We start from the raw sequence: 6,600 nt of genomic DNA, 5'->3' as shown, positions 1-6,600 counted from the left end.
CATTCCGTGCTCATGGCTTGGAAGAATAAATATTGTTAAAATGTCAATACTACCCAAAGCAATCTACACATTCAATGCAATCCCAATCAAAATTGCACCAGCATTCTTCTCAAGGCTAGAACAAGCAATCCTAAACTTTGTATGGAACCACAAAAGATCCTGAATAGCTAAAGTAATACTGAAGAAGAAAACCAAAGTGGGAGGCATCACAATCCCAGACTTTAGCCTCTACTACAAAGCTGTAATCATCAAGACAGTATGGTACTGGCACAAAAACAGACACATAGACCAATGGAATAGAATAGAGCACCCAGAATGGGACCCACAAATGCATGGCCAACTAATCTTTGACAAAGCAGGAAAGAATATCCAATGGAAAAAACACAGTCTCTTTAACAAATGGTGCTGGGAGAACTGGACAGCAACATGCAGAAGAATGAAACTAGACCACTTTCTTACCCCATACACAAAAATAAACTCAAATGGATGAAGGACCTGAATGTGAGACAAGAAACCATCAAAACCCTACAGGAGAAAGCAGGAAAAAACCTCTCTGACCTCAGCCGCAGCAATTTCTTACTCGACACATCTCCATAGGCAAGGGAATTAAAAGCAAAAATGAACTATTGGGACCTCATCAAGATTACAAGCTTCTGCACTGCAAAGGAAACAATCAACAAAACTAAAAGGCAACCGACGGAATGGGAAAAGATATTTGCAAATGACATATCGGATAAAGGGCTAGTATCCAAAATCTATACAGAACTCACCAAACTCCACACCCAAAAAACAAATAATCCAGTGAAGAAATGGGCAGAAGACATGAATAGACACTTCTCTAAAGAAGACATCCAGATGGCCAACAGACACATGAAAAGATGCTCAATGTCACTCCTCATTTGGGAAATACAAATCAAAACCACACTAAGATACCACCTCACACCGGTCAGAGTGGCTAAAATGAACAAATCAGGAGACTTTAGATGCTGGCAAGGATGTGGAGAAATGGGAACCCTCTTGCACTGTTGGTGGGGATGCAAACTGGTGCAGCCGCTCTGGAAAACAGTGTGGAGGTTCCTCCAAAAATTAAAAATAGATGACCCAGCAATAGCACTGCTAGCAATTTACCCAAGGGATACAGGAGTACTGATGCATAGGGGCACTTGTATCCCAATGTTTATAGCAGCACTTTCAACAATAGCCAAATTATGGAAAGAGCCTAAACGTCCATCAACTGATGAATGGATAAAGAAGATGTGGTTTATATACACAATGGAATACTACTTGACAATGAGAAAGAATGAAATCTGGCCTTTTGTAGCAATGTGGATGGAACTGGAGAGTGTTATGCTAAGTGAAGTAAGTCAGGCAGAGAAAGACAGATACCATATATTTTCACTCATATGTGGATCCTGAGAAACTTAACAGAAGACCAGGGGGGGAGGGGAAGGAGGCAAACCATAAGAGACTCTTAAATACTGAGAACAAACTGAGTGTTGATGGGGGGTGGGGGAGAGGGGAAAGTGGGTGATGGGCATTGAGGAGGGAACCTGTTGGGATGAGCACTGGGTATTGTATGGAAACCAATTTGACAATAAATTATATTTAAAAATAAAATAAAATAAATAAAACAGTTAATTGTATTAAAAATAGAACTACCCTACGACCCAGCAATTGCACTATTAGATATTTATCCAAGGGATACAGGTATGCTGCTTCAAAGGGGCACATGCACTCCAATGTTTATAGCAGCACTATAGACAATAGCTAAAGTAGGGAAAGAGCCCAAATGTCCATCAATGGATGAATGAATAAAGAAGATGTGGTACACACACACACACACACACACACACACACACACACACAATGGAGTATTACTCAGCAATCAAAAAGAATGAAATCTTGCCATTCACAACTATGTGGATGGAACTAGAGGGTATCATGCTAAGCGAAATTAGCCAGTCAGAGGAAGACAAGTATCATATGAATTTACTCATATGAGGAATTTAAGATACAAAAGGGAGGGGAATCAAAAATAATATAAAAACAGGAAGGGGGACAAAACATAAAAGACTCTTAATATAGAGAACAAATAGAGGGTTACTGGAGGGATTATAGGAGAGGGGATGGGCTAAATGGGTAAGGGGCATTAAGGCATCTACTCCTGAAATCACTGTTGCACTATATGCTAACTAACTTGGATGTAAATTAAAAAATAAATTATTAATAAAAAAATAAGATGTGGTTTATATACACAATGGAATACTACGTGGCAATGAGAAAGAATGAAAACTGGCCTTTTGTAGCAACATGGATGGAACTGGAGAGTGTTATGCTAAGTGAAATAAGTCAGGCAGAGAAAGACAGATACCATATGTTTCACTCTTATGTGGATCCTGAGAAACTTAACAGAAGACCTCCCTCTGCCCCTTTCCCCCTGCTCTTTCTCTCAAATAAAAACAAAAACATAAAACTACTTGCTATTGAACTTTTATCTCAGGGTTGGCTTCTGGGGGAACCCAAACTAAGACAAATATGTAGTGGGCACCTTTAGTGAATACATGAGCATCTCTAAGAAAAATTACTAGGAAACATACTCCCATAGAACAGAAAAACTACAGAGAATTTCAGGAACTTAAAACTTTTTTTTTCAGCCTATGAATATGCTTTAGAATTACTGTCTATAGGGGCGCCTGGGTGGCGCAGTCGGTTAAGCGTCGGACTTCAGCCAGGTCACGATCTCGCGGTCCGTGAGTTCGAGCCCCGCGTTGGGCTCTGGGCTGATGGCTCAGAGCCTGGAGCCTGTTTCCGATTCTGTGTCTCCCTCTCTCTCTGCCCCTCCCCCGTTCATGCTCTGTCTCTCTCTGTCCCAAAAATAAATAAACGTTGAAAAAAAAAAGAATTACTGTCTATAAAACCAGTGCAATTAAAAATAAGCAATAATGTATGCAGCTGACTTAGAGTTGATATGCTTCTCACCATTTCTAATGAATAACTCACACAATCTTGACCATCACCTAGTTTATTCCCAGGCTAACAGTATTTATTTGTCTATTTGTCAACTGTTCAGCAACTCTTCACTACTGGGGTTTTTGTTTTTTCTATCCCTTAGATGTTTGTCTTCATAAGATATCTCAGAAGGAAAGAAAGAGGAAGGCAAGCTTGTGACACAACGATTCAGCTTTATAAAGCAATTGTTTATCCTAATGAGAGGGGGTGATGATCTCAAGGCTTGAACACAATGGGTTAACAATGCACAATTGGAAATAGCAGCAGCTGACATAGTTACTTATCACCTCTGAGGAGAGAGTATTGGTAATTGTGATGAATTGCAAAAACTGCCCCAACTCTTTACTTTTCTATGTATCCGCACTCACTCTGCCATGTAACTTTGCAGTGCTGTGCTATGCCTACAGGTTCATCTATGTGGCTTACTTTTAGACAACAGGATATAGGAGAATATGACACAAGTAGAGGTTTGAAAAGAGCTTCCATGGTTGGAGTAGTTCACTCTTGCTTTCTGTTCACCATGAGAACATGCTCAGGATGGCCTGCTGGTGGATGAGAGACATGTGGATCAGAGCCGAGTTGCCTCACTCATTTCAACCAAGGCCATCTTGGACCGGCTGAAAGTCAGCTAATTGTCAGAACTGTGAAGAACCCAGGTAAGACCAGATATACTGCCCAGTTGAGCTATCACCAACCCACAGACACATTAGTTAAATTTATACATATTTTGAGCCACTGAGTTTTGCAGTGGCTTGTTACATAGCATTTTGATGGAGATAAACAATTAATACATGTTTGACACATTACAAGCCACATTCTTTCCATCCTTTTGCTCACCATCCTTAGCATTTGGGTTTGTCCTCAGGCTTCTCTCTTCCTGATCACAAGGTGGCTGAAGCAATTCCAACCTTCACATTAATACAAGTTGACACATTACAAAATCACAACATCTTGGCACTCATTGGAACAAGGGAAAACTTAGATAGAAATCAAGAGCGATTGAGGAGTATAACTTTTCTTGGGGCAACAGGGTCCAAAATCACATAAAAATGGATAAATTCACCAAGTCATCAGAATACTCATGAACATCTAGGTAAGTGATGGATTCTAAAACACCTATATCAGAGACTGCAAACTGGTGGCCCACCATCCATATCCAGTCTGGAGATGTGTTCCTATGGAATGGTGAAAGCACAATTTCTTGTCTTCTTTTCAGTTGGAAAAAATAAGTGAGTCCTATATATTAGAAAGCTTACCTCTACTTGCTTCTTCTTTCTCTTCTACCAATTGGATGTAGAATCTAAAAGTAAATCCTGGGGTCAGGAAAACGTGACTCTGTATTAGGGTTTAGTCAGAGAAACAGAACCACTAGGAATTATGTAGAATAATAATTTGTCACAGGGATTTGACCTTAAGCAATTATGGGAACAGGTAAAACATCTTCAGCCTGGTTGTTTCTTCTGCATTTGGTCGAGAGCCTGTAGTGAGGTAGGCATGAACAGGGCAACCAGAACCTGCGAGGAACAAGCTGTATTTGCTTGGGCCTTTCCGCATCTCCAAGCTTCCAGTCTTGCTGCTCTAGGTGACCTGCAGAAGAAGTTGGTGCTCTTGCCATGAAGCCACACTGACACCTGGACTAGGATTTGGAGAAGCTAAAGGAAGAGATCTTGTAATAACTGAAACTGCAAACCTGGCTGCTGCCGCAGAAAAAAGGTGCACCAGCAGATCCATGAAAATGTGCACAAGATGTAACACAGCCGAACCTACACTGACCTCCTGAGAGCAAACATGGCTACTGCTTCACTTCCGCCTTCCAACTATCCTGCAAATTTCTCCTGGGCTAACTCTAACTAGAAACATACAGGGAGGGGAACTCTAGGATCTGTAGTACCTGCTTAGCCAAGTTGGCACATGACAAAGCCACAACATCTTGGCACTTATTTGAACAAGTGAAAACTTAAATGGAAATCAAAAAGCCAGTTATCATATCCTAAGTTTTAAATTTCCGGATAAAAACTAGAGAGAGAAGAGCCATGCGGCTCATGCTGTGTGTCTCAGTTAGGAAGCTTCTTACTCTGAGTAAGACTGGTTTAAATGCAGGGAGATTTCCTGCCTTATATAATAAGTTAAAAGGTAGTGTGGTTTAAGAAAAGGTTAACTAATGGCTCCATGACACCATCGAAGATCCACATTCTTTCCATCTTTTGGCTCACCATCCTCAGCAGGTTGGGTTTGTCCTCAGGCTTCTCTCTTCCTGGTCACAAGGTGGCTGAAGCAATTCCAACCATCACATTCCCACATGCTAGCGTCCAAAAGTGTCTATTTTTGATGTGTGGGGTAACTTTTTCCATTAGTCTCCCTAGCAGAACTCTCTTCACATCCCATTGGCCAGAATTGGTTATATGTCTACCCTAAACCAATTAATGGCGGGGGAAAAAGGATTACAAAAATTTATCTTCCTAGGCTATGATTATGTCCATACAACTTTTTCTCTTAGTTATTTGCTTATGACATATGCTCCAAGGTACAATTATGAGGTCAAAAGGCATAATAATACTTCAGTTTTTAATGTTTATTTTTGAGAGAGAGAGACAGAGACAGAGAGAGAGGGGGAAGAGGAGGTGGGACAGAGAGATGGGGACCAAGGATCTGAAGCAGGCTCTGTGCTGACAGCAGAGAGCCCAATGCCAAGCTCAAACTCATGAACCGTGAGATCATGACCTCAAATGTTAGTTTCCTGTTGCTACCATAAGGCATAACCACACATGTAGTGGTTTGAAACAACTTAACTTTATTACCTTACACTTCAGTATGTCAGAAGTCTGGGTACAGCATGGTTCAATTGAGTTCTCTGCTTAGAGTTTCTCTAAAATAAAATCAAGGTGTAGGTAGAGCTGTATTCCTTTCTGGAGGCTCTGGGGATGTTTCTGTTTCCACATACAGTCAAGTTGTTGGCATCATTCAGTTATTTGTGACAGTAACACTGAGGTCCTTGTTTCCTTGTTGGTTGTCGTCTAGAAGCCTCTCTTTATGGCCGGCTGCAAGTCCTTCTCATGCTTCACATCTCTGTCTTCCTCTTCTCCTTTTAAGGATTTATGTGATCACATTGGGCCTATTAGATAATCCAGGATAATCTCCCTCTTTTAGAGTCAGCTGATTAGCAACCATACATCTGCAAAACCCTCTTTGCCACTCTAACACAATATGACCACACGTGTAACACCAGAACACCAGAGGGTGAAAATGGTAGGGTGCCAAATTCTGCTTAGCACAATCCACCCTCTGGTGGCCCCCATGGTCCCCATCCATTGCACATGGCCTCCAAGTTCAGTTTTCTACTAAGTCTCTTTATGGTATTTAAGCTTTCTCTAAGGTAATTAGGATTTCTCTAGAATTGCCCTTAATCTTTCTGAGCCCTGACCAACAGTCTTTAATACCCATATTTCTACTAACAGTCTATTCAAGACAATCTAGGTTCTTTTCTATCATGCTGCCATGTCCTAGGAAAGTTACTTCACTTCTCAGGGTTACAAACTTCTTCATTTGCACGAATAATTCTAGTTTCACACTTAGGGAGAATACGCCACAGAA

This window comes from Herpailurus yagouaroundi, unplaced genomic scaffold (genome assembly GCF_014898765.1).
Source record: "Herpailurus yagouaroundi ecotype Mexico unplaced genomic scaffold, PumYag 67690, whole genome shotgun sequence".
In the NCBI taxonomy this organism is placed as follows: Eukaryota; Metazoa; Chordata; class Mammalia; order Carnivora; family Felidae; genus Herpailurus; species Herpailurus yagouaroundi.
Note: the sequence above shows the minus strand (reverse complement) of the source record.